Genomic DNA, 25,732 nt, shown 5'->3' with positions numbered 1-25,732 from the left:
GGAGCCAGGTTCGATCCCTGTGTGGGGAAGGTCCCCTGGAGAAGGGAATGGTAACCCCCTCCAGTATTCTTGCTGGAGAATCCCACGAACAGAGGAGCCTGGTGGGCTACAGTCCACAGAGTCGCGGAGTCAAGACTGAGCAACCAGCTCAACACTTTCATACCTAGGGGATACATATATGTATGAACCTATGTATCTGTGCCTGCTATGTCACTTCAGTCATGTCTGAATCTGTTGAGACACCATGCACTGTAGCCCACTAAGCTCCTCTTTCCAGGGGATTTTGCAGGCAAAAATACTAGAATGGGGTGCCTTGCCCTCCTCCAGGGGATCTTCCTGACCCAGGGATTGAACCCCCATCTCTTAATGCCTCCTGCATTGGCAGGCAGATTTTACCACTAGTGCCACCTGGATATCCACATTCACACATGTATCTGTACATCCACTGAGAGGGTCTGGGAGCAGCCTCACCCCAGTGTCATGAGATTCTTCTGACTAAAGCTCAAAAAAGTCACACATCCACAGAGGACAAACCTCAGGTCCAGATAGCGCCTGGTAATTTGAGCCAATTTTCTTTGAGGAAAGGTTTCAATCTTTACAAGTCATAAAGACCAAAAAAGCATGCCAATAAACACTACATTTCTATACATGAAAAATGTATTTTATGGACATTATTTGTCACATTTAAAAATAATAGAAAAATAAAGTGTATGCTTTGGGTTACTCCTGGGATCCAATTTCAGCTCTAAAATTTGCTAAGTCTGTGACCCCAAAGAATCATCAGAACTGAGTCTCAGTTTCCTCAGATGTAAGGTACACACACTGAGCCGTTAGGATTTTGTGTTGTAGACCGTGTATATTCCCGCAGCGTCTGGCATGAGATTAATGCTCAGCAGACAGGCGCTGGTAGCACATTGGTGAGGCGCGTAACCCGGGCAGGTTTTTACTATTTCGGTTGAACAGGCAAAGAAAGATGAGGGACAAAGACATTGGAGCCAAAAGTATCAATTAATTCGGACACAAATGACTTTTAAGAAGAAACTGGACACGCCCAGAAAGAGGAAGATGTTCCAGAGAGTGTGGAGGGTCTCTGGGTCTGGTTGACCCAGAGATGCAAGGAGGTCAGAGGGATTCAGTGCTGAGAGCTTTAGTAGAAGCTAGCCTGTGCCCAAGAATGTTGGTCCTTTCCCTGCAGCAGAGAATCTCGTATCTGTGACTTGTAGCCCAACCGACCATACCACATCCAGATATCCGATCATCGAGGGTACCCTCTGATTTAGAGGAGTCACCCATTGGATCGCTCTGTGTTCAAGCCAGCTTCTGCATCCCTTGGTTTCCCACATGAACACAGCTTTTTATTGCTTGATGAGGAGTATTTAAGAGTGAGGAGCTCTTGCTGACACGAATGAAAGTTTGGTACATGTAAATTCCCTGGAGCATTTCCCCAGCATCCAATAGACATCCGACACCCCCACAGCCTAAAGTGGGCTCAGGAAACACACTGGAAAAATGGATGATTCCAAAGAAGTTAGTGAAAGTTGCTCAGTCGTGTCTGACTCTTTGTGACCCCATGGACTATAGCCTGCCAGGCTCCTCTGTCCAGGGAATTCTCCAGGCCAGAATACTGGAATGGGTAGCCATTCCCTTCTCCCTTCATCCCTTGGGTTGATCTTCCCAATCCAGGGATGGAACCCAGGTCTCTCGCATTACAGGCAGATTCTTTACCATCTGAGTCACCATGGAAGCCCCCAAAGAGGTTAAAGGAATGGTAATTATTTAATGAGAAAATACTTAAGTCAATAACCTCCCTCCCACTCAGAAAACTAGGCAAAGAAAGGACAATTGTAAAGAAAATGGATCTCTAGACCACAATCTCAGAGACTGGAGTTTTCTCTTCCAGTTTTATTGGGATCTAGTTGACACACAGCGCTGTAGAAGTTCAAAGACCACAGATCATGATTTGATACATACATCATCAAGTGATTATCACAATAAATTGGGTGAACATTCATCATCTCATATAGATACATAATTAAAGAAATGGAAAACAATTTTTTTCTTGTGATCAGAACTTCAGAGATTGGATTTTGACATAACTTTTCTTTGACTTGAATCAGAAATGTTTCCATGCTGTCTCTTACATGGTAGGACTTAATTAAAAGATACTGCAGATCTGGAGGTTTCACCCCTCAAAACAGTGAAGATTGAAAGTTAGGTTTAATGTTCCCTGTAAAAAGGTAGAACTTGTTTCTCTTCCCAGAAGGGTAGGGTGGAGCTGGGAGCTGTTTCTCAACCAGCGTGTCTTGGCACTTGTGCTTCCAGGACTGTTTATGACATCCTGTCATCTTGGGTATATTCCATAATCCTTTTTTTGCACAGTTGTGCACAGGAGAAGAAGCAGAGCTTGTGGTAACTGTTGTGGAGAGGAAAAAAGAGAACACACAGGTTAACTAGGAAAGAAGGTTCTAAGTGGGAGGTGTGGGAACTGGAATTGACCACCAAGAAAAGCAATGGAATCACCTTTCCTAGAAAATGGTGAAAATGCAGCAAATATTAATCTGTAATGGTGGCTCAGCTGGTTAAGAAGCCGCCTGCAATGCGGGAGACCTGGGTTCGATCCCTGGGTCGGGAAGATCCCCTGGAGAAGGGAATGGCTACCCACTCCAGTATTCTGGCCTGGAGAATTCCATGGACTGTTTAGTCCATGGGGTCACAAAGAGTCGGACACGAGTGAGTGACTTTCATTTCATTCAATGAGTTTATTAAGGTGAGTTCGTTAATACTATGGCAGGCCCCAAGGAAGTGGTAAATAAAGCCGAGTGTTATTTCGCATTGAACTCTGAGACCGGGGGTAGGTCCTTGAGCAACCTTAGGGCTGGCAGCGGGGAGAAGGGGGCACGGAGCTTCTGGAGAAGTCAAGGAAGGCCTGAGACTCCACAGCGCCAGACGGGACTGGGAAGATGACCCACCCACCAGCAACACAGATATCAAGGGCAAGGAGAGGAGCCACGTGTGAAGGCGGGGAGACCTGGGGGAGTGTGCGGGCTCCGGAGGGCGGTGGGGCCCTGCGGTTCAGAGGACCTGCCCCTTGGGGGGAGTGGTGGGGAGCAGCAACAGAACACTCTGTGCAAGCATCTCAGCCTTGGGGGCAGTGTTGAGAAGTTTGCGCTTACGGATGTGAACCTATGAATTGAGAAAAAGCCGGAAGGAGAGCCACCTGTAATATGGTACCCAAGTAAATGTCCCCCCGGATCGCCATCTTCAGAACTAGCACACGTGAACCCTGAGATCGTGGACGCTTAAGCCAGTCTATCTGGACTCAAGTCCCAGCTCTGAGACTCACCAGCTGTGAACACTTGGGTCCTAAACCCTTATAAGCTCTCAATGCCTTCATTTTCTCACCTGTAAAATGAAGGTACAATAGTACGATTTTACAGGATTGTTGAAGATTAAAGGAACTTATCTATGGGAAGTGCTTAGAACCGAGCCTGGCATGCACAAAGCACAAGGAGGCAGTTGGAATCACATCTTGGGGAGATTTCATGGGATTTTGGTTCCTGAAAGAGGAAGATGTTTTGTAGTATTACTGAGGTTTCCTTTCTGTGTGTGCTCTGGATGCCTGGGTGCCTGGGAAGAGCTCAGAGAATGAAAGAAAGAAGGGAAACAACCAGGGATCCAGTCGCCCCACCGTGTCAGCTCACAGAGCCACTGTGTCCAGTGGAGGATCGGGAATCAGGGTTCCCCTGGTGACACCTGGAGCCGAAACACCCTCCCGAAGGGCTGGAATGTAGCAGCATCTCCACTAGGAAACTGAACGGGAGGATCAAGGGCTGACTTGCCCCTAAGCTCACATGGGAGACTCAGAGATAGCTGAGGGAGCCTTTGTGGGAGAGCTGTCAGAGGGACACCCAGTTGTGAGATGTTGTCTCAAAGCCACTGTAACGGAGGCGTTCACCTTGGTGATCTAATCATTCCCAGAGGACATTCCTGTTACATAACATAGCATTTGCAGCTGTAATCTCTGTATGGCATCATTACAGGTGAATTTCAGCTTTTTCTTTGTGTTTATCTATATTGCCCAGTTGTTTTTTTTTTCCTTTAAACCTTGATTCATTTGTTTAAACTTTTTGTCTTATATTGAAGCATAGCCTGGAGGATCCCCTGGACAGAGGAGCCTGGCAGGCTCCAGTCCATGGCATCACCAAGAGTCAGACACGACCGAGCAACTAACGCTTTCACTATTTCCACGGGCAAATAACAACGTGGTGGGAGTTTCAGGTGCAGCGTGCAGGGCCTCGGCCCTTCATATACGTGTGTCCATTCTCCCGCCAACTCCCCTGTCATCCAGTCTCTCGTGTGCACTGAGCAGAGTTCCCTGTGCTATACAGTAGGACCTTGTTGCCTGGTTTTTATCATGTCCATAGAGTAAGAAAATTTTTATTACACTTTGTTCTCAGTTCAAAGCAAAAGTTAGGAGCTTGTGGTGGAGAGTCACGGTGGTTTTGCTGAAGGATTCCAGGCAATGGAGTGAATTGACCGAGCCTGAGGGGACTGGAGTGGGGGCAAGCTAGAGGGGGAGTCCAGCAAGGGGGTGTTTGCAACAGAGGAGAAAATGACCGATGCTTTGGTGTTGGGAGTGGAGAGGCAAGGCCACATACAGGGAAGCTTTAGGAGTCAGACTGCCTGGATTGCACAAAAAGGGAGAGAAGAGCAGGGAAAAGGCATGAAATTCTCTCTGGCCTCCTGGCAGCCCTTCACGCCCACCCCCGTGTGGCCTTCTGAGAGCGGACACACTTGATCGGCCCTGACAGGGCCCTGGACTCCATTGCTCGTCATCAGAGGCAACTCTGTCCTGCTGAACAGCACCCCACGTGTGAGCAAGGTCACAGAGGAGTTTGCTGCTCCCCTCTCCCGGCAGTGGATTCCGCGGCGTAGACAGAAAAATAAGCCACCCAAGGACTGACAAATGACCTCCCCATCTTAACCAGGTCCCCGCTTTGCTTCTTGTTGCCACTGTGATGGCTGCAGAGTCCAGGAAATTTGGGATCTCTCATCCAACTAATAATCCTCGTGAAGGATAAACTCCTTCAGAGGCAACTCAAGTCGTGCTTCTGAGAGACGACAGTGGCACGAGGCAGGAAGGTGGGTGGGCCTGTGGACACGCGCAAGGCCAGATGCTCTGTTGGCTTCATAGATGTTCTGAAGGGAGCCACCGCAAGCCTCCTGGGGCTCCACAAAAGCAACTTGACCAGTGCAACCAGCTTCCAACAGGTACGGCCCCTCCTCACACCTAGAGAAAGCTGACATTCCCAGATAAGAATACATCTGAAGCTCCCATGCATGGCACACGGTGACTGTGGCCAAACACCTTGCAGTCCATGAACTGCCACCTCTGTGGGTTCCCTTCAGCCTTGTTGGGCGACCATCTGCAAGTCCCTTTGAGGACCCTGAACGGCCACCAAGTGCATTCATTTCAGTACTCAACTGGCACTTTAATGCACACAATCTTTCCTAACATGGAATCATGGGACCAAATGGCCCCAGATAGATTTAGTTAGTGGAAAATAATTTATGACATATACACCGGATGGTAAATGACTGGACTTGGACAGAGGTAGTCTCAGTTTGAAAAAGTTTCATTGATTCTATTTCTTTTTCTGGATGGATATGTGGAACCTTGAACTGCCGTCACTTCCACATTCAAACCTCCAGGCATTTGCAGGATCCACTCTGCTCATTGCTTTTGGAAGCTGCTGGAAATGTGTGTGTGTGTGTGTGTGTTTTATTCCACTCAAAGTCCTCTCTCCTCTCACAGGCCCTCCTTATAGCTGGGTTCGGTAGTGAGGGTGTTCAGCTCATCCTTTAGGGAACACACCTGGGCTACCTCACGATAACTTTAATTTGCTTCTCCTGAGCTCTGTCACCCCCTGACTCTTGGGGCACAATTTCTTTATCAGCCAAGAACACAAGCTTTACAAGTGCCCCCTAAGGAAAGAGTCTACAGCACGGGTTTGTGGAAGACAGTTTTCCCAGGAGCTGGTGGTGGGGAGGATTTCAGGATGATTCAAGCAAATTACATTTATTGTGGATTTTATTTCCATTCTTATTACATCAGCTCCACCTCAGATGATCAGGCATTAGATCCCGGAGATTGGGGGTCCCTGCAGCTGATCCAGCCCCACCCCCACCAATCATTTATCAGCAAAGCTTGGAACACATGAGTTTCAATAGCCCAGGCTCTGCTGGGGACACACTGATGGGTCTTGAGATCCAGGGTGCTAAGCAAGCTTAGTGGTGGGAGTCGAGGACCCCCTGTGCTCCCCAGAGCTCTCTGGGTGTTTGGGGGTTGTGTACATGACTGTCAAGTGCTCCTCAGCACCGAGGCCTCTTCTTCAGCCCAGACCAGGAGCCTGTGTATTCCCTTGCGGTCACGGACCCGAAAACTCTTCTTTCCTGTTTTTCAGCAGCTGCCACCTCCACTCTAAACCCGTGGTGTTTTGTCTGCATCCTCGCCTCTCCTAAGCCTGTGACCAAGGAGCACAAGATGACCCACTTAACTTCAGAACTGCTCCCCGCAAAGGAGCACACAGGACTTTGGGGATCGATTCCTATTTGTAGTGGAGAAAATGTGGAGATGTTTCCAAAAAGTTGGAATTTTGTTAATTAGCGTCTCCTGATCTGATGCACCTAAGAGCCTTTGGAGCTGGCTAAGGCTTCACCCCACTAAGTGGACTCCAAGGGCAGTTCCCTCTTTTTTAAAACATTCATTTTATTGCAGTATAGTTGATTGAAAATGCTGTATTCATTTCTGCTGAACAGCAAAGTGATTCAGTTATACATACATACATTCCTTTTTAACATTCTTTCTTAAAAATAGTTTATTTTTGGTTGCGTTGGGTCTTTATCGCTGCACGTGGGCTTCCTCTAGCTGCGGCAAGCAGGGGCTACTCTTCACTGGGGTGCTCGGGATTCTCACGGAAACGGCTTCTCCTGCTGTGGGCCACAGGCTCTAGGAGAACGGGCTTCAGTAATTTCGGTTCACGGGCTTTAGAGCGCGGCTCACTAGCTGTGATGTGCAGGCTTAGTGGCTTCGAGGCATGTGGAATCTTCCCAGACAAGGAATGGAACCACCGTCCACTGCTTTGGCAGGTATATTCTTTCCCCTGTACCACCAGGGAAGTCCTCCTTTTTAAATATTCTTTTCCCTTATGGTTTATTACAGGTTATTGATAAACGATTGAATGTAGTTCCCTGTGCTGTACAGTAGGACCTTGTTTATCCGTCTCTACACAACAGCTTGCATCTGCTAAACTCAAACTCCCACTTCGTTCTTCCCCACCCCCTTCCCCTGGGCAACCACAAGTTCGTTCTCTGGGTCTGTGAGTTTGTTTCTGTTTCACAGATAAATTCATTTGTGTCATATTTCAGATTCCACAAATAAGTTACATCATATGGTATCTGTCTTTCTCTGCCTGACCTACTGCACTTAGTATGAGAATCTCTAGATCCATCCATGTTGCTGCAAATGGCATTATTTCACTCTTTTTTTAATGGCTGAGTACTGCTCCACTGTGTATACACCACATCTTCTTTATCCATTCATCTGGACATTTGGGTTGTTTCTGTCTTGGCTATTGTAAATAGTGCTACTATGAGCTTGGAGGTACATGTATCTCTTTGAATTAACATTTTTGTTTTCTTTGAGTATATACCCAGGAGTGGAAATGTTGGGTCATATGGTCATTCTACTTTTAGTTTTTTGAGGACCCTTCATACTGTTTTCCATAGTGGCTGCACCAATTTACATTCCCATCGACACCGTTGGGGGGGGGCTCCCAAGGGTGATTCTTGCTACCCTCTTACTCTCCTCCAACTCTTAGCCCCCATGAGTGCCTCCTGGAAACCCCCTTTCCAACCTCCAAATGTAAGCTGAACATATTGCCTTGCTTCATATGGGAAATTTCCATCTCTAGAATCGTCTCTTCTGGGTGTTTAGCCCTTTGTGGAATATCCTCCCTTCTAAGGACCCACCTCAGACTCTCAGAGGGGAGGATGGTCATTTCTGTCATTTTCACTGTTCTCACCTGTGGGAGGCAGAGAACTGCTCCCACCAAAGATGTCCACATCGGTGATGGCTGGTCTGTGTGTCCACTTGGTTGGACTGTATACCCAGTTATTTAATAAAATACTAATCCGGGTTTTGCTTTGAGGGCACTTCATAGATATAGTTGTCATCTACAATCAGTTGACTTTAAGTAAAGGATATGATCCTCAATAATATGGAGGAACTTCAATTGCAGGTCTTAAGAGCAAAAACAGGTTTGCAACAAATTCTGCAAAAAGAACTATTCAAATCACAAAGTCCAAAGGGTGGCAAAATCAAATCTGATACAGAAGACTCAAGCCCTAACATCTAAGGAATCTGAGACAGAAAGCATATAGCCATCCTCACGTGAATCACATGTTTTTATAAAATTTGTTCATTTTATATTCATTTTAATAAAATATATCATTCATTTATAAAGTATGTATTACTATTAAATATTATGATGTTCCAGGGCTGGAACAAGGCCCTGGACAGTAGCTTAGTTGAAGACAGTCCAGAATATGCAGGGATCAAGTAGAACTCAGGGGAGAGCAGTCCCAGTCTTGGGAACTAGAGACTGGCAAGAGCTGTCAACTGGGATGAGGCTCAAGGCTGGGCTCCACCTCTGGGAGGTTACCTGGACTGAAGGCCTGTGCTTCAGATGGACTGCCTGTGGACAGATGCAGAGAAACTCATAATCTCGTGTCCTGCCCTAACCTGCCCCCAGCCCACTCCGACTTCAGGATTAGACACCCAGCTTTCATCCCCTGAAAGGAAAAACTTGCTTTTGAAAGTTTGAGACCTGTTCCAGAAACCTATTGCTGTATAATAAACCACCCCAAATTGACGGTGTAAAATAATAACCATTTTATCATGCTTATCGACTGTGCGTATTCGGACAACACACAGTGCTCCACCATGTCTGGGGCCACAGTGGGACAATGGAAAGGTTGATCGTGACTTGTTTGGCTGAAGGCTGGAATCATTTATTCACTTACATGTCTGGCACCTGGGCTGGGAAGATTCTAAGGATGGGTTTAGTGTTTAGACGGCCACCTGGGCCCCCTCCATGTCACTTGGGTTTCTCATAGCATGAAGCTGGGTTCCCGGAATGAGTATCCTGAGAGGCCAAGTATGGAGAACGAGGATTCTAGAGAGACACGGGATGCTTGGCCTTGCTGACCTCACCACCGAGGTCAGGAAGCTTCTCTTTCTCCTTATTCTGCAGGCCACGGGTGAGTCAAGGAACTCAGTCCACATTCAAGGGGAGACAGATTAGACTCTACTTCTCCTAATGAGAATCAGGCTCCCGTGATGGCTCAGATGCTAAGGAATCCATCTGCAAGGTAGGAGATCCAGGTTCGATCCCTAGGTCAAGAAGATCCCCTGGAGAAGGGAATGATTACCCACTCCATTATCCTCACCTGGAGAATTCCACGGACAGAGGAGCCTGGCGGGGTACAGTCCATGGGATGGCAAAGAGTTGGACACAACCGAGTGACTAACATTTTCTCCTAATGAGATAATGACGCAGCACACTGCAGAAAAGCATACGGGTCCTCAGGTTAATAAAGGATATCTACCAAAACCCCACCACTCACTTTATATTTCAGGGTGAAAGAATGAATATTTCCTCTCTAAGGGCAGGAAGAAGACAGAGATAATCCCTCTTCCCACTTCTGTTCAACATTGTACGAGAAGTGGACAATTAGGCAATAAAATGAAATAAAAGGTATCCAGGTTAGAAAAAACGCTGTAAATGTCAATTACACGTGAAATACATCTAATAAAACTGTTGTTCAATGAGGGGATATGGTATGAGAATCATTATCGCAGCCTCTTTAGGACATAGAATCAACACAGAGCCTGAGCAAAGCAGAGCTGTTGAGACATGGGTAACCACATTGACAGGGCATGGAAGGTTTGGGGAAAGTCTGGACGGCTGCAGCACCTGGGCTCTCCAAAATCTGACCTTTGGGTCATTCCAAAGTGCCCCGAGATGGTCATAATTGGCCCGGGAGTGTCTCATGGCCGTGGCCAACAACCAAACGCATTCACACCAGAGGCCATTTCAGTGGAGGACTGGGAATGATCGCTGTCCTGCCCAGGGCAAGAATTCTCATATCTGTTCTCCGAAATGCACTTGGTCAGACCCGTTTGCTTGCCTGCTATTCCTCTTTCTTTCTCTCTCTTCCTCCCTCCCTCCGCCTCCCTTCCTCTCTCTCTCTTTCTTCTTTTTCTGAAGGGCGAGGGGGTGTCAAGTGAGTCGTGCAGAATTTGACTGATCTACGTGCAGTGCTCCTCGTCACTGAAGACCTGTTTGAGGTTTAGTTCTCTCCCTGGGGACCCCCCTCTCCAATAGTTTTTCACTCCTTCTAATCTCTACCCTGAATACTTTCATGGTCTTTGAATGTCTGGAAAAAGCCTGCTGCTCTAACATCTTGTTTCTCGTCCTGGGACCTCCTGAAGGCCTCAGGAAAACAAAACGCTGAGGTCAGAATCAGGTATCCGTGCCCCACCGTGTCTTGTCTTAGGCCAGTGTCTCATCCAGGAACTACAAATTCCGCCCCCTGTCAATTACTAGTTCCTCCTCTCTAACCTCCTGGCTTCCCGTGGGCTTCCAGGGACCCTCTGACTTCAGGACCTCACCTTAACCAACTCTCTGGTGCCTAAATGTACCTGCTACTTACCTCAGTTCAGTTCAGTTCAGTCGCTCAGTCGTGTCCGACTCTCCGCGACCCCATGAATCACAGCACGCCAGGCCTCCCTGTCCATCACCAACTCCCGGAGTACACTCAAACTCATGTCCACAGAGTCGGTGATGCCATCCAGCCATCTCATTCTCCGTCGTCCCCTTCTCCTCCCACCCCTAACCTTTCCCAGCATCAGAGTCTTTTCCAGTGAGTCAACTCGTCTCATGAGGTGGCCAAAGTATTGGAGTTTCAGCTTTAGCATCAGTCCCTCCAATGAACATCCAGGATTGATCTCCTTTAGAATGGACTGGTTGGATCTCCTTGCAGTATAAGGGACTCTCAAGAGTCTTCTCCAACACCACAGTTCAAAAGCATCGATTCTTCGGCGATCAGCCTTCTTCACAGTCCAACTCTCACATCCATACATGACCACGGGAAAAACCATAGCCTTGACTAGACGGACCTTGGTCGGCAAAGTAATGTCTCTGCTTTTTACTATACTATCAAGGTTGGTCATAACTTTCCTTCCAAGGAGCAAGCGTCTTTTAATTTCATGGCTGCAATCAGCATCTGCAGTGATTTTGGAGCCCAAAAAAACAAAGTCTGACACTGTTTCCACTGTTTTTCCATCTATTTCCCATGAAGTGCTACTTACCTACCTCCTCTCAAACCCTCCCTACAACTGCTTCTTCACTCTTCTGATGGAGGCCAATAGACGCCACACATCTGACCCCTTTCAACTTTGCAACTTAGCCCCAAAGACAATCGACAGGGTCCTGGAACTCTTGTTTCTAGCCTAAGCTGGTCAGGTAGGATCATCACTTCTAAGGACCTACAGGAACTTCTGGGTCCGGTGGTGCCTTTCCCTTTAAGACCTACTCCTATCTGATGGTCAGGACATGACAGCCAAATATGAAAAAGACCTTGCTTTTCCAAAAGCCTGGTGTCCATAAGTGCTGATTGCCTGATCTTAGTCTATGTCTGCACTTCATCACATCTTTGCCTCCTCTGACTGAGCCCAGCTGGCCCCAACTATTTCTGGATATCCGTGTCCACAGCCTCCAGTCTCACCTGAGTCTTTGACTTACTGCTTATAATCTTCTGGCTCAGCCAGTCTGACCGGCAGGAGAGATGACCTTCTGCTTGGTCCAGGTCATTTTCCTGTTGATGATCCCCATGTATCATCCACGTGAGCCTGGGCCTCTGAATGCCACTCTGATGGCTAGAGGGTCAGATAGCCCATGAACTCCTGGCCCTCAGACCCTGGCAGCCCTTCAACATCACAGCTACCCTCGGAGGGGAAACTGAAAATCTGATGGAGCAAGTGGGAGACAGAATGGGAGACTCATACCCTTCAGAGCTCTGCAGGGATTCCTTTTAGCAGGATAGCTTGAGAACGTAGAGTGGAGGGAACTCCCTTAAGAGCCATGGAGACCCCTCTCCTCTTCACAAGCTGGCTGTAAGAGCCAGCATTTCTGACCTGTCCCAGCAGAGCCAGCCCGGGGGCGGGCAGCCCACTCTCCATGGTGGAGCCAGCGTGGTGGGCGTCAGCATAGTTGTGTTAGGATTGCATAATTGGGCAGGGTTTCTTACCTGAACTGGCACATCAAAAATTACACTGGTGAGATACAGGTCTAAGCCAAGTCCTTGAAGGAGAGCCAAAAATCAAGGCACAGGGTTCTAGAAAGGCCTAAGGGTGCCCCGTGTGATGAAATTGCCTAGGGTCCAAAGAGGGAAGGAAGCCTGGTGGAGACTGGCAGTGGCCAAGTGCCTATACCCCTGACCGCTGGCTCCCACATTTCTGGGCTGTTGCTCTGGGCTGAGGTTGCACCTGGCATGGTTCTCAGGACCCCTGCACTATCCATAGCATTTCTTACAAGCTGTCCAAACAGACACAGAGGCTCCAAGTCGTTCCCTATCTCAGGGGACGTGGTCAGATTTCAAAGCACACAAACCTCACTGCCCATACCTCCAGCTCAGTGTGTCCAGGCTAATGGTCAGGTGTGGAAAGGGTGCCTTGATAACGGGCTCAGCCATGTCTCTTAGGCAGAATTCTCTTCGGCCTCCATTCCTGGCTCTGCTCTGAACTCCCCTGTATTGGACCGCGGTTGCCTTAACTTCTCTCCAGACCATGTGCCGCCCCCACGGCTGATTACAGAGTTCTGACTTCTCACAGGGAATTCTCACTGTGTTTCCGGAGGGGTCAGGCCTCCATCTTCCACCGAAGACCTGGGCAGACAAAGCAGATCTGGAGAATTCTGTCGCACCGTCCCCTGGTCTGCATGGTTGATACAGGAAAAAAGCATTGACCCAAACCAGGCCACCAGTCGAAGACTTGGGACTTTTCCCAGGGCTATGAAAGAAAAGGTGTTTTCTTTTCTGTGAGCTCACGAGCTAAAGGATGAGAAAAACAAAGCCTCGTCTTTAGCAGTCTTTGCTTCCAAAAGGAAAGAGCGCGGCTGTGATGGAAATTAACACCGAGGACCGCAAAGGAAGGAGTGGAGTCCTGAGGACACGTTTAAGTCTCGGATGAGTTATGCCTGAAGAGACGTGGCTTCATGCTTTTTTTCTCTCTCTCTTTTATAATCTTTTTTAAAACAAAGCTTTTTAAAAAAACTGGAGTATAGTTATTTCATGATGTTGTGTTAATTGCTGCTGGACAGCAAAGTGATTCCGTTATACATATATATACGTTCTTTTTCTCATTCTTTTCCATTACGATATATCTCAGGATATTGAATATAGTTCCCTGTGCCATACAGGAGGACCTTGTTGTCTATCCATTAAAGTCATTCTTGACTTCTCTCTCTCACACTTATAGCCAATCTTTTGGCAAATATTTCTGGCCTCACCTTCAGTTACATAGAGAATCCAACGACTTCCACTCTCTACCCAGGCTGCCCTGGTCATTTCTCACCTTAATTACCAAAGTAGGTTTTCACCTGGAATCCCTGCTCCAGCCTGGCCTCCTTCCAACCTCCCTGACTTCCTGCCACTCCCAACTGATAAAAGAGGCGGAAACCAAGCAACCAGTTCTTGGAGGCAGGAGGAGGCACATGGAGGCAGGAGGGACCAAGGGAAAGACACCCACCTCTTGCTAGAGACAACAAATGTTTCACAAGCAAACCCCAAACATAAAGCTCCCCAAGAACACAGAAGATAAAAAGAAATGCAAGTGGCCCAGGAACAGTGACGGGGGGAGGCGTAGGGAAAACGTAACAGCGCCCTCCTTTCACTGGCATTCTTTTTATAGCTTTATTGAGTGTAGACTTCACATATTAGAAACATGCTCATTTAAAGTACACGATTCAGTATCCGTTCCGTTCCGTCGCTCAGTTGTGTCCGACTCTATGCGACCCCGTGGACTATAGCCTACCAGGCTTCTCCGTCCATGGGATTCTCCAGGCAAGAATACTGGAGTGGGTTACCGTTTCCTTCTCCAGGGGATCTTCCCGACCCAGGGATCGAACCCGGGTCTCCCGCATTGGAGGCAGACGCTTTAACCTCTGAGCCAGTGGTCTTCAGTATATTCACAGACTTGCGCCAGTATCACCACCATCTAGTTTGAGAGTGTTTTCACCTCCCCCCAGAGGAGCTCCGTACACATCACTTCTCATTTCCACTCTCCCTCACCCCAACTCCAGTCCACCCTCGGTCGCTATGATTTACCTATTCTGGATGGTTCTCATAACTGGAGTCATTTTTCACAGGCTTCTCCCACTTAGCGCAGTGCTTTCGCGGTTCCCTGTGTTCTAGCATGTGTCAGCGTTGGTCCTCTCCTGCCATGGTGTGGGTACCGATTTTGTTTATCTAGTCAACAGTTGATGGATATGTGGGTTGTTTCCACTTCTTTGGCTTTTATGAATAACGAATATTCATTTACCAGTTTTTGTGTGAACATATGTTTCCAATTCTCTTGGGTATGTAACTGGGAATGCAATTGCTGGGTCACATGGTTTATTCTATGTTTAACCTAAATAAGGCACAACCGAACTGATTTCCCCAGCAAAGGGACCGTCTTACATTCCCACCGGCCATAGAGAGAGAGTCTCATTTCTCCACATCTTCACCAACACTTGCTTTACTTTGTTTTGTATCATCTTCCTAGTGGGTATGAAGTGGTATCTCACTGTGGTTTTGATTGGCATTTTCTTGTTGACTAATGACCTTATGCATTAATATGCATAATGACTTTATGACTAATGACAGATATGCAGACGACACCACCCTTATGGCAGAAAGTGAAGAGGAACTAAAGAGCCTCTTGATGCAAGTGAAAGAGTTGGCTTAAAACTCAACATTCAGAAAACGAAGATCATGGCATCCAGTCCCATCACTTCATGGCAGATAGATGGGGAAACAGTGGAAACAGTGGCTGACTTTACTTTTCTGGGCTTCAAAATCACTGCATATGGTGATTGCAGACATGAAATTAAAAGATGCTTACTCCTTGGAAGGGAAATTATGACCAACCTAGACAGCATATGAAAAGCAGAGACATTACTTCGTCAACAAAGGTCCGTCTAGTCAAGGCTATGGTTTTTCCAGTGGTCATGTATGGATGTGAGAGTTGGACTATAAAGAAACCTGAGCACAGAAGAATTGATGGTTTTGAACTGTGGTGTTGGTGAAGACTCTTTCGGGTCCCTTGGACTGCAAGGAGATCCAACCAGTCCATCCTAAAGGAGATCAGTCCCGGTGTTCATTGGAAGGACTGATGTTGAGGCTGAAACTCCAGTACTTTGGCCACCTGATGTGAAGAGCTGACTCATTTGAAAAGACCCTGATGCTGGAAAAGATTGAGGGCAGGAGGAGAAGGGGACGACAGAGGATGAGATGGTTGGATGGCATCACCAATGGACATGGGTTTGGGTGGATTCCGGGATTTGGTGATGGACAGGGAGGCCTGGTGTGCTGCTGTCCTTGGGGTCGCAAAGAGTCGGACACGACTGAGCGACTGAACTGAACTGATACATATACCACCAAAAAGCATGAAATAATACCATCTGCAATAGCATGGATGTACCTAGAGGTTATCCTACTAAATGAAGTAAGCCAGAAATAGAAAGCCAAATATCACATGATATCACTTATATGTGGAATCTAAAATATGACACAAATGAACTTATCTATGAAACAGAAACAGACTCACAGACACAGAGACACAGAGACACAGAGAAAGGACTTGTGGTTGCCAGGGGGTGGGGGAGTTTGGAAGGCAGATGGAATGGGAGTTTGAGATTCACAGATGCAGACTATTACATATAGGACAGATAAACAAGGTCCTACAGTAGAGTACAGGGAACTATTTTCAATACCCTGTTATAAACCATAATGAAAAAAATATGAAAAAGAATGTATAATAACTGGATCACTTCACTATACAGTAGAAATTAACACAACATTGTAAATCAGCTATACTTCAATAAGATAAACTTTTAAAAAATTTTGCTATTTGGTCCCTACAGAAAATACTTGCAGATCCTTGATCTAGCGTTAAGAAAGGCAAAAGAGGGAGGGACTTGCATCGTTTAAAACTTCGAGCCCCACTCTCTTATTTTAATATTCACCCAGGACTTTCACTTCTGTTCAAAGCTGTGCATTCAGGGCTGTCCCCAAGGGCTTTAGAGAGCTATACTTCAGTTCTTACAGGATAAGAGTGGTAGCGGTATTGACACAGGTTTTCCTTAAACATAGGACTATTTGTTTTTCCTGCGAGGAGCAGCTCACTGATGAGCACCCATCTTTCTGCTTTGGAGGTTGTTCTTAACTAAGGAACTTCCGGAGGAAGACAGAAGCCAAAGATACATGCTGCTGCTGCTGCTGCTAAGCTTCAGTCGTGACCGACTCTGTGTGACCCCATAGATGGCAGCCCACCAGGCTCCCCCGTCCCTGGGATTCTCCAGGCAAGAACACTGGTGGGTACATGAGGCTTTGCCAAAATGCAGCAATTGTGATGACTGAAATATATAGCTTGTGATATTGCACATGGTAGTTAGAATCCGCTCAGAGAGACCGTTGGCACTGTTTTCCTTCGATTTCAAACATTTGTGTTCCCTTTTCCCTTTAAAGACTTTCGTGGCTCCGGAAACCCCAGAGAAGTTTGTGTGAATTTGTGGAAAAGAGCATGTGGGGGAGAGGCCTGTGCCATCCGCAGGGACTGTTGCCTCTAATCTTAGAGTAAAATGTTTAGGAAAATCCATGTTGGGGGATTGTCACCCCTGTTACCTTTCCCTCTCTGTCTGTCACCTTCTAGCCCAGGGCAGTGGCTCTTTCTCCCTTGTTACCCAACCAGAAGCTCCTAGGTAATACTCATGGACAAAACCTTTTCATAACAGCCAACATCTGTAGGTGTCTTGGGCAGCAGGTCAGATGACTTTTTGAGTCTGAAGTTTTGTTTCCTTAAGCTGGGAAGAACTCTCCAGAAGCGCCTCCACCCAGCTGACAGCTGACCTGTATTGGCTTGTTTAAGGCATTCACGAAATTGGCTGCAGTACAGAGCTCTTATGAGGCACTGGCCTTGCCAGTAGGGACAGAATGCTTCCTATGTAATTATGGAGCTGTTGCCCCATGCAACATCACTCAGAGGCTTAGACAAATATGAATTCAAGCCAATAAAAATCAAATTCTGACTGTAGAACCTAGGTTGTGGGAATTAGGGTGTTCATTGTTTAATTCCAATTTTCTGTATGTTTTGAAATTTTTTCTGATCAGATGTTGGGGGAAAATTTGATTCTTATCTGGAAGTTCCATTTTCTCTGAGTTTCTGAGGAACAAAATAAGATTGATATTTGAGAAAATATATTTGAACATTTCATTCAAAAACATATCGCCCCCTCTGTAAAAAACAAAACAAGAACACCTCCATTAAGATCATAAGGGTACTATGAATAATAAAAACCCAGATAGGGATCGACAAATGGAAAGATAAAGAGGATGTGGCATATGTATCAGTTCAGTCCAGTCGCTCAGTCGTGTCCGACTCCGCGACCCCGTGAATCGCAGCGCGCCAGGCCTCCCTGTCCATCACCCACTCCCGGAGCTCACTCACACTCATGGCCATTGAGTCCGTGATGCCATCCAACCACCTCATCCTCTGTCATCGCCTTCTCCTCCTGCCCTCAATCTTTCCCAGCATCAGGGTCTTTTCCAGTGAGTCAGTTCTTTGCATCAGGGGCCAAAGGATTGAAGTTTCAGCTTCAGCATCAGTCCTTCCAATGAATATTCAGGACTGATCTTCTTTAGGATGGACTGGTTGAATTTCCTTGCAGTCCAAGGGACTCTCAAGAGTCTTCTCCAACATCACAGTTCAAAAGCATCAATTCTTCAGCGCTCAGCTTTCTTTATAGTCCAACTCTCACATCCACACATGACCACTTCAAAAACATAGCTTTGACTAGACGGAGCTTTGTTGGAAAAGTAATGTCTCTGCATTTTAATATGCTTTCTAGGTTGGTAATAACTTTTTTTCCAAGGAGCAAGCGTCTTTTAATTTCATGGTTACAGTCACCATCCACAGTGATTTTGGAGCCCAAAAAAACAAAGTCCGTCGCTGTTTCCACTGTTTTCCCATTTATTTGCCATGAAGTGATGGGATGGAATGCCATGATCTTCGTTTTCTGAATGCTGAGGTTTAAGCCAACTTTTTCACTCTTCTCTCTCACTTTCATCAAGAGGCTCTCTAGTTCTTCTTCACTTTCTGCCATAAGGGTGGTGTCATCTGCATATCTGAAGTTATTGATATTTCTCCTGGAAATCTTGATTCCAGTTTGTGCTTCATTCAGCCCAGCATTTCTCATGATGTCCTCTGCATATAAGTCAAATGAGCATGGTGACAGTATACAGCCTTGATGCACTCCTTTCCCGATTTGGATCCGGTCTGATGTTCCATGTCCAGTTCTAACTGTTGCTTCTTGACCCGCACACAGATTTCTCAGGAGGCAGGTGAGATGGTCTGGTATTCCCATCTCTTGAAGAATTTCCACAGCTTTTTGTGATCCACACAGTCAAAGGCTTTGGTGTAGTCAATAAAACAGAAGTAGATGTTTTTCTGGAACTCCCTTGCTTTTTCAATGATCCAACGAATGTTGGCAATTTGATCTCTGGTTCCTCTGCCTTTGCTAAATCCAGCTTGAACATCTGGAAGTTCATGCTTCACCTACTGTTGAAGCCTGGCTTGGAGAATTTTGAGCATGACTTTGCTAGCGTGTGAGATGGTGCAATTGTGTGGTAGTTTGAGAATTCTTTGTCATTGCCTTTCTTTGGGACTGGAATGAAAACTGACCTTTTCCAGTCCTGTGGCCACTTCTGAGTTTTCCAAATTTGTTGGCATATTGAGTGCAGCACTTTCACAGCATCATCTTTCAGGATTTGAAATAGCTCAACTGGAATTCCATCACCTCCACTAGCTTTGTTTGTAGTGATGCTTTCTAAGGCCCACTTGACTTCACATTCCAGGATACCTGACTCTAGATAAGTGATCACACCATCGTGATTATCTGGGTCATGAAGATCTTTTTTGTATAGTTCTGTGTATTCTTGCCACCTCTTCTTAATATCTTCTGCTTCTGTTAGGTCCATACCATTTCTGTCATACCATAGGCACATGAGGGCTTTCATGGTGGCTCAGAGGTTAAAGCGTCTGCCTGCAATGCGGGAGACCTGGGTTCAATCCCTGGGTCATGAAGATCCCCTGGAGAAGGAAATGACAACCCAGTCCAGTATTCTTGCCTGGAGAATTCCATGGATGGAGGAGCCTGGTGGGCTACAGTCCACGGGGTTGCAAAGAGTTGGACACGACTGAGCGACTTCACTTTCACTTTTCATAGGCACATACCATAAATAGTGCCCATCTTTGCATGAAAAGTTCCCTTGGTATCTCTAATTTTCTTCAAGAGATCGCTAGTCTTTCCCATTCTATTGTTTTCCTCTATTTCTTTGCACCGATCACTGAAGAAGGCTTTCTTATCTCTCCTTGTTATTCTCTGGAACTCTGCATTCAAATGGGTATATCTTTCCTTTTCTCCTTTGCCTTTCACTTCTCTTCTTTTCATAGTAGTTTTTAAGGCCTCCTCACACAACCATTTTGCCTTGTTGCACTTCTTTTTCTTGGGGATGGTCTTGATCACTGCTTCGTGTACAATGTCACAAACCTCCATTCATAGTTCTTCAGGCACTCTATCAGATCTATTCCCTTGAATCTATTTGTCTCTTCTACTGTATAGTAGCAAGGGATTTTGATTTAGTGGTTTTCCCTACTTTTTTTAATTTAAGTCTGAATTTGCCAATAAGGAGTTCATGATCTGAGCCACAGTCAGCTCCTGGTCTAATTTTTGCTGACTGTATAGAGCTTCTCCATCTTTGGCTGCAAAGAATATAATCAATCTGATTTTGGTGTTGATCATCTGGTGATGTCCATGTGTAGAGACTTCCCATGTGTAGAGTCTCTTGTGTTGTTGGAAGAGGGTGTTTGCTATGACCGGTGTGTTCTCTAAGAAAAACTCTATTAGCCTTTGCCCTGCTTCATTCTGTACTCCAAGGCCAAATTTGCCCGTTACTCCAGGTATTTCTTGACTTCCTACTTTTGCATTCCAGTCCCCTATAATGAAAAGGACATCTTTTTTGGGTGTTCTAGAAGGTCTTGTAGGTCTTCATAGAACCATTCAGCTTCAGCTTCTTCAGCATTATTGATTGGGGCATAGACTTGGATTGCTGTGATATTGAATGGGTTGCCTTGGAAATGAGCAGAGATCATTCTGTCTTTTTGAGATTGCATCCAATCTACCGCATTTCAGACTTTTTGTTGACCATGATGGCTACTCCCTTTCTTCTAAGGGACCCTTGCCCACAGTAGTAGATATAATGGTCATCTGAGTTAAAAGTCACCCATTCCAGTCCATTTTAGTTCGCTGATTCCTAAAATGTTGACATTCACTCTTGCCGTCTCCTGTTTGACCACTTCCAATTTGTCTTGGTTCATGGACCTAACGTTCCAAGTTCCTATGCAATATTTTTCTTTACAGCATCAGACTTCACCTCCATCACCAGTCACATCCACAACTTGGTGTTGTTTTTGCTTTGGCTCCGTCTCTTCATTCTTTCTGGAGTTATTTCTCCACTGATCTCCATATTGGGCATATTGGGCACCTACCGATCTGGGGAGCTCATCCTTCAGTGTCCTGTCTTTTTAACTTTTCATACTATTCACGGGGTTCTCAAGGCAAGGATACTGATATGGTTTGCCATTCCCTTCTCCAGTGGACCACGTATTCTATTGTGTATATGTACCACATCTTTTTTTATCCATTCATCCATCAATAGACTTTTAGGTTGTTTCCAAGTCTTGGCTCAGCCAGCGAATATTTTAGTCTTTGTGGGCCATACAGTTGATCTTACAAGTTTGCAACTCTGCCAGGGCATTACAAAAGCAGCCAGACAATACACAGGGGAATGAGCATGTTTGCATTCCAATTCGACTTTATTTATGAACACCTAATGACCAACCTTGATAGTATATTAAAAAGCAGAGACATTACTTTGCCAACAAAGGTCCGTCTAGTCAAGGCTATGGTTTTTCCTGTGGTCATGTATGGATGTGAGAGTTGGACTGTGAAGAAAGCTGATCGCCGAAGAATTGATGCTTTTGAACTGTGGTGTTGGAGAAGACTCCTGAGAGTCCCTTGTACTGCAAGGAGATCCAACCAGTCCATTCTAAAGGAGATCAATCCTAGATGTTCATTGGAAGGACTGATGCTAAAGTTGAAACTGCAATACTTTGGCCACCTCATGCGACGAGTTGACTCACTGGAAAAGACTCTGATGCTAGGAAAGGTTGGGGGCAGGAGGAGAAGGGGACGACCAAGAATGAGATGGCTGGATGGCATCACCGACTCTGTGGACATGAGTTTGAGTGAACTCCGGGAGTTGGTGATGGACAGGGAGGCCTGGCGTGCTGTGATTCATGGGGTGGCGGAGAGTCGGACACGACTGAGCGACTGAACTGAACTGACTGAAATAAAGGCTATATTAGTTACTCACAAAATATGGACCTCCTGTTACTCTGCGCAACCAAACAGGAGCCTGAGTTAAGACTCCAAAGGTCCACTACACTGTGTACAACTCGCTGTGCTGTGCTCAGTGGTTTCAGTTATGTCCGACTCTTTTTGACCTATGGACCAGAGCCCGCCAGGCTCCTCTGTCCATGGGGATTCTCCAGGCAAGAATACTGGAGTGGGTTGCTATGCCCTCCTCCAGGGGATCTTCCCAACCCAGGGATCAAGCCCGTATCTCCAGCATCTCCTGCATTGCAGGCAGGTTCTTTCCTCACTGAGCCACCTGGGAAGCTCATTTAAAGCTTATGTTTCCTCAAATACAGTCTAATTCTTAATAACTGCTGCTGCTACTGCTGCTGCTAAGTCACTTCAGTCGTGTCCGACTCTGTGCGACCCTGTAGACGGCAGCCCACCAGGCTCCCCCGTCCACGGGATTTTCCAGGCAAGAGTACTAGAGTGGCTTGCCATTGCCTTCTCCGTCTTAATAGCTGCTGCTACTGCTGCTAAGTCACTTCAGTCGTGTCCGACTCTGTGCGACCCCATAGACAGAAGCCCACCAGGCTCCCCCGTCCCTGGGATTCTCCAGGCAAGAACATTGGAGTGGGTTGCCATTTCCTTCTCCAGTGTGTGAAAGTGAAAAGTGAAAGTGAAGTCGGTCAGTCGGGTCCGACCCTTAGCAACCCCACGGACTACAGCCAACCAGGCTCCTCCATCCATGGGATTTTCTAGGCAATAGTACTGGAGTGGCTTGCCATTGCCTTCTCCGTCTTAATAGCTATAAACCTTTTATTTAATTCGTGAAGCCCTATCCAACAAAGACCTACCATATAGCATAGGGAACTATACTCAATATTCTGTAATAACCTGTAAAGGAAAAGAACGTGAAAAAGAAATATACATATATTTATAACTGAATATATATATGTATAAAACTGAAAGGAACACAACATTGTAAATCAACTATATTTCAATTTTAAGAAATCTGTGAAGCCACAGGATTACAGTCACACTGAGCCTATATTTCCACCATCATTGACAAAGTGTGGTACAGAGGTTAGGGACACAGGTTTTAGAGTCAGTCAGACATGAATTCAAACCCAGGTCTGCAGCTTTCTTGGCTGTGTGATGTCAGGCAAGTGAAAGGACATTTTCTCATGTTTTTTCATTTGTAAAACAGGCAAATGGTTTGTTTGGAAGATTGAAAGAAATAATGCAAATCAAACCCTTAACATGCTGTTCAGTAAGTGCTCATAGATGTTAACTCATTAACATTAATAATGACTTTTATTTTTATCCATATGGAAAAAGCATCCATGTCATAGGGGTTTAATAGCTCATTTTGCTGATTTTATACCATTCTGTAATTAGGAAAAATCACCCTAATGTAATTCGATATTTAACTGGGAAACCTTGAGATTAATTTGATATAACAGATAGATTATACAGTGGGCTCCTGGAAATGTGCGTTTCAATGTTTTCTCACTCTGCCTTTCCGTATCTGTGAATGAATGGTATTTGTTGTCCATATGTTTTTAAATTAATACTTATTAAAACATTTTTTTTAAAAAAAGAATTCAGGCACCTTACAGAGAGCTCCAAATTTCATTAGACAGTGTTCAAATGCAATTTTAAAGTTATTTTTTGAAGTTTATTTCTTTTTTGGATAATACAAGGTACATAGGAAAAAATCCAAAAGGTACAAAAGATTATATAGTTTTTTAATTTGAAAAAAATTTTTTTTAATTTTGGCCATGCTGGGAAGCATGTGGGATGTCAGTTCCCTGACCAAGGATGGAACCCAAGTCCCCTGCACTGGAAGCATTGAGTCTTAACCACTAGCTCACCCAGGGGAGACCCCCAAAGACTATCCCTGAAAAGGAAGTTTCCATCCTCTCCCCACTACATGCTTTATCGAGTTGCTCTCCTGAGGGAGATGCGAACACACGCACGTGCACAGCGATGTATGTGCACAGGCAGGCACGCAGGCCACTCGTGGCTGTGCACTGGCTTTATTTCTTAGAGCATATGGGACATTCCCACATCTCTGCAGATGGGGCCGCCCTGTGATTTTAAACGACCGCCCAACACTTCATCAGAGGCCTGTGCCACATTATCTTACCAGCCCCCAGGGGACAATTGTTTGCTGTTTCAGGGGAACGTGCCAGGCTGCCTTGGAACTTTTCATCTGCTCTGCACCGTGGTTTTGTTGTCCTTTCTCTTCCAGCAGGACTGGGAAGTGATTCTGCAGGGCTTTCCCTGAGGACCCTGGCCCCAGACTTCATCTCACACTGGTGGGGTTCCTGGGCCTTGCCTCCCGTGCACCTGCCGGCCCACGCCCGTGTGTGTGTGTTTACGTGTGGATGCGCGTGTGTGCTGGCTGTTACCGTGTGTTTGTGTGTGCGCCGGCTGTGCTACCGTGTGTGTGCGCGCGTGTGCGTGCGCCGGCTGTGCTACCGTGTGTGTGCGTGTGTGCGTGCGCGCCGGCTGTTACCGTGGGTCTGTGTGTCTGTGCAAGTGTGTGCGCACGCACACTCACACGTGTCCCCAGCTGACAGCCGCACGCCCGCGTGGGAGGTTGCGGTGCGGGCCCGAGGGCCGCGGGGTCCCTGCGCGGTCCGAGACCCCCGCGGAGGCCGCAGCCGCGGCCCCGAGCCCTCCCGAGGCCGGGAGGTGTTTCAAGGTGTCTCCCAGAAACGGCGCAGCCCCGGCCGCCCGCCGCCGGAACAATGGGTCCTTTCAGCCGCCCCGCAGACGGAGGGCCGTCGCCATGACAACCCGCATTGTGGGCCGTCTGAGCGGCCGTGCCGGCGCCCCCGCCCCGCCCCGGGCCCCGCCGTATGGTGCGTGTGGCGCTGGCAGCTGCTGTCCAGAGAAGGCACCCCTTTGTCTCCAGGGGATGAAAGGCATTTGGTTTTCATCGCCCCCTTTCTCTCCGCCGACCCCGCGCCCCGCGCCCCGACCCCCCGGCCCCCGCCCGGAGCCGAGGTCTGAGTTTCCTCTCGCCTTCGCCCTTCCCGGAGCACTCCTGCCTTTACCTCCACCTCTCGGAGTCCCCAGCAGTCGCACCCTCGAGTGTGGTGTCCAAACTAAGGGAGCTCGCCTTGGGCCTCCCGGGAGCCTTTCCCGGCTCTGCGCCCGGAGCCCCGGCCCGCGTCGATCGGCCCTCAGGTCCAACAGCACCACCTTCCGTAGCCGGGAGCTCATTACCGGGCCGGGCTGGGCTGCGCGGATGCTCTGGGCGCGAGCTGGAAGTCTGTCTGTGCCAACGAGGACTAGTGGGTTAACTGACTCAGGGCTGGCCTTGTAGCAGCTGGACGCCTTCTGGTCAGAGAAAAGACCACACAGTAACAATATGACCGCTGTTGTGGTCAGGCTTCTAACTTAAAGGGATTATTAAGCTTTTTTTTTTTTTTTAAGTTTTGTATGACTGTTCGCGAATACCTAAATAGGATTTCCTTTATTTTGACTGTGGAGGAACTTTGTGAAAATTAAAGAATGAGAAAAAAAAAAAAATTCTTTGGCTGACGGTGTGTTTGAGATTTGGAGTTGGAAGATTATTGTCTCCGGACTTATGATCCCTCCCCGCGACCTTAAAACTGGAACAGATGGTGTTTTCCAGACCTGTCTGCAAAGAAAAAAAAAAAAAAAAGATTACAGTGATGAGAGAAAAAGCAGGATCAAGGAGGCCGGATACTGGCCTGGAGAAAAATGCAGAAGCTGGGTGGTGATCGCCAGCGTGGAGCGGAAGACAGAAAGCAAAACTGGGGTGTGTGGACCGTTTATGGAGATAAAGACAGCTTTAGTAAAGATTCGGTGTGGGTAGGAAAAATAATCAGAGTTTTCATAAAATTTTATCTAATACTCAAAGGGTAGATGCGGTGGAGGGAGACGTGAGGATAACG

At 46.8% G+C, this 25,732-nt stretch overlaps 1 long non-coding RNA gene across 1 annotated transcript; it reads right to left on the bottom strand.

The window, feature by feature from the left end:
• Window positions 1-1,887: 1,887 nt before the first annotated feature.
• LOC148773731 (uncharacterized) lies at window positions 1,888-25,402 on the bottom strand. The gene is made up of 2 exons (XR_016036513.1): window positions 24,866-25,402; window positions 1,888-2,413 (listed from the first exon to the last, which is right to left on the bottom strand). It is a non-coding gene; the product is annotated as an uncharacterized LOC148773731 (long non-coding RNA).
• Window positions 25,403-25,732: the final 330 nt, after the last annotated feature.

The sequence above is a fragment of the Moschus berezovskii genome, chromosome 26 (assembly GCF_049115385.1).
Source record: "Moschus berezovskii isolate FMDL1 chromosome 26, NW_MosBer_1.0, whole genome shotgun sequence".
Classification (NCBI taxonomy): domain Eukaryota; kingdom Metazoa; phylum Chordata; class Mammalia; order Artiodactyla; family Moschidae; genus Moschus; species Moschus berezovskii.
The sequence above is the reverse complement of the archived record's forward strand: the minus strand, read 5'-3'. Positions and strand labels throughout refer to the sequence as shown.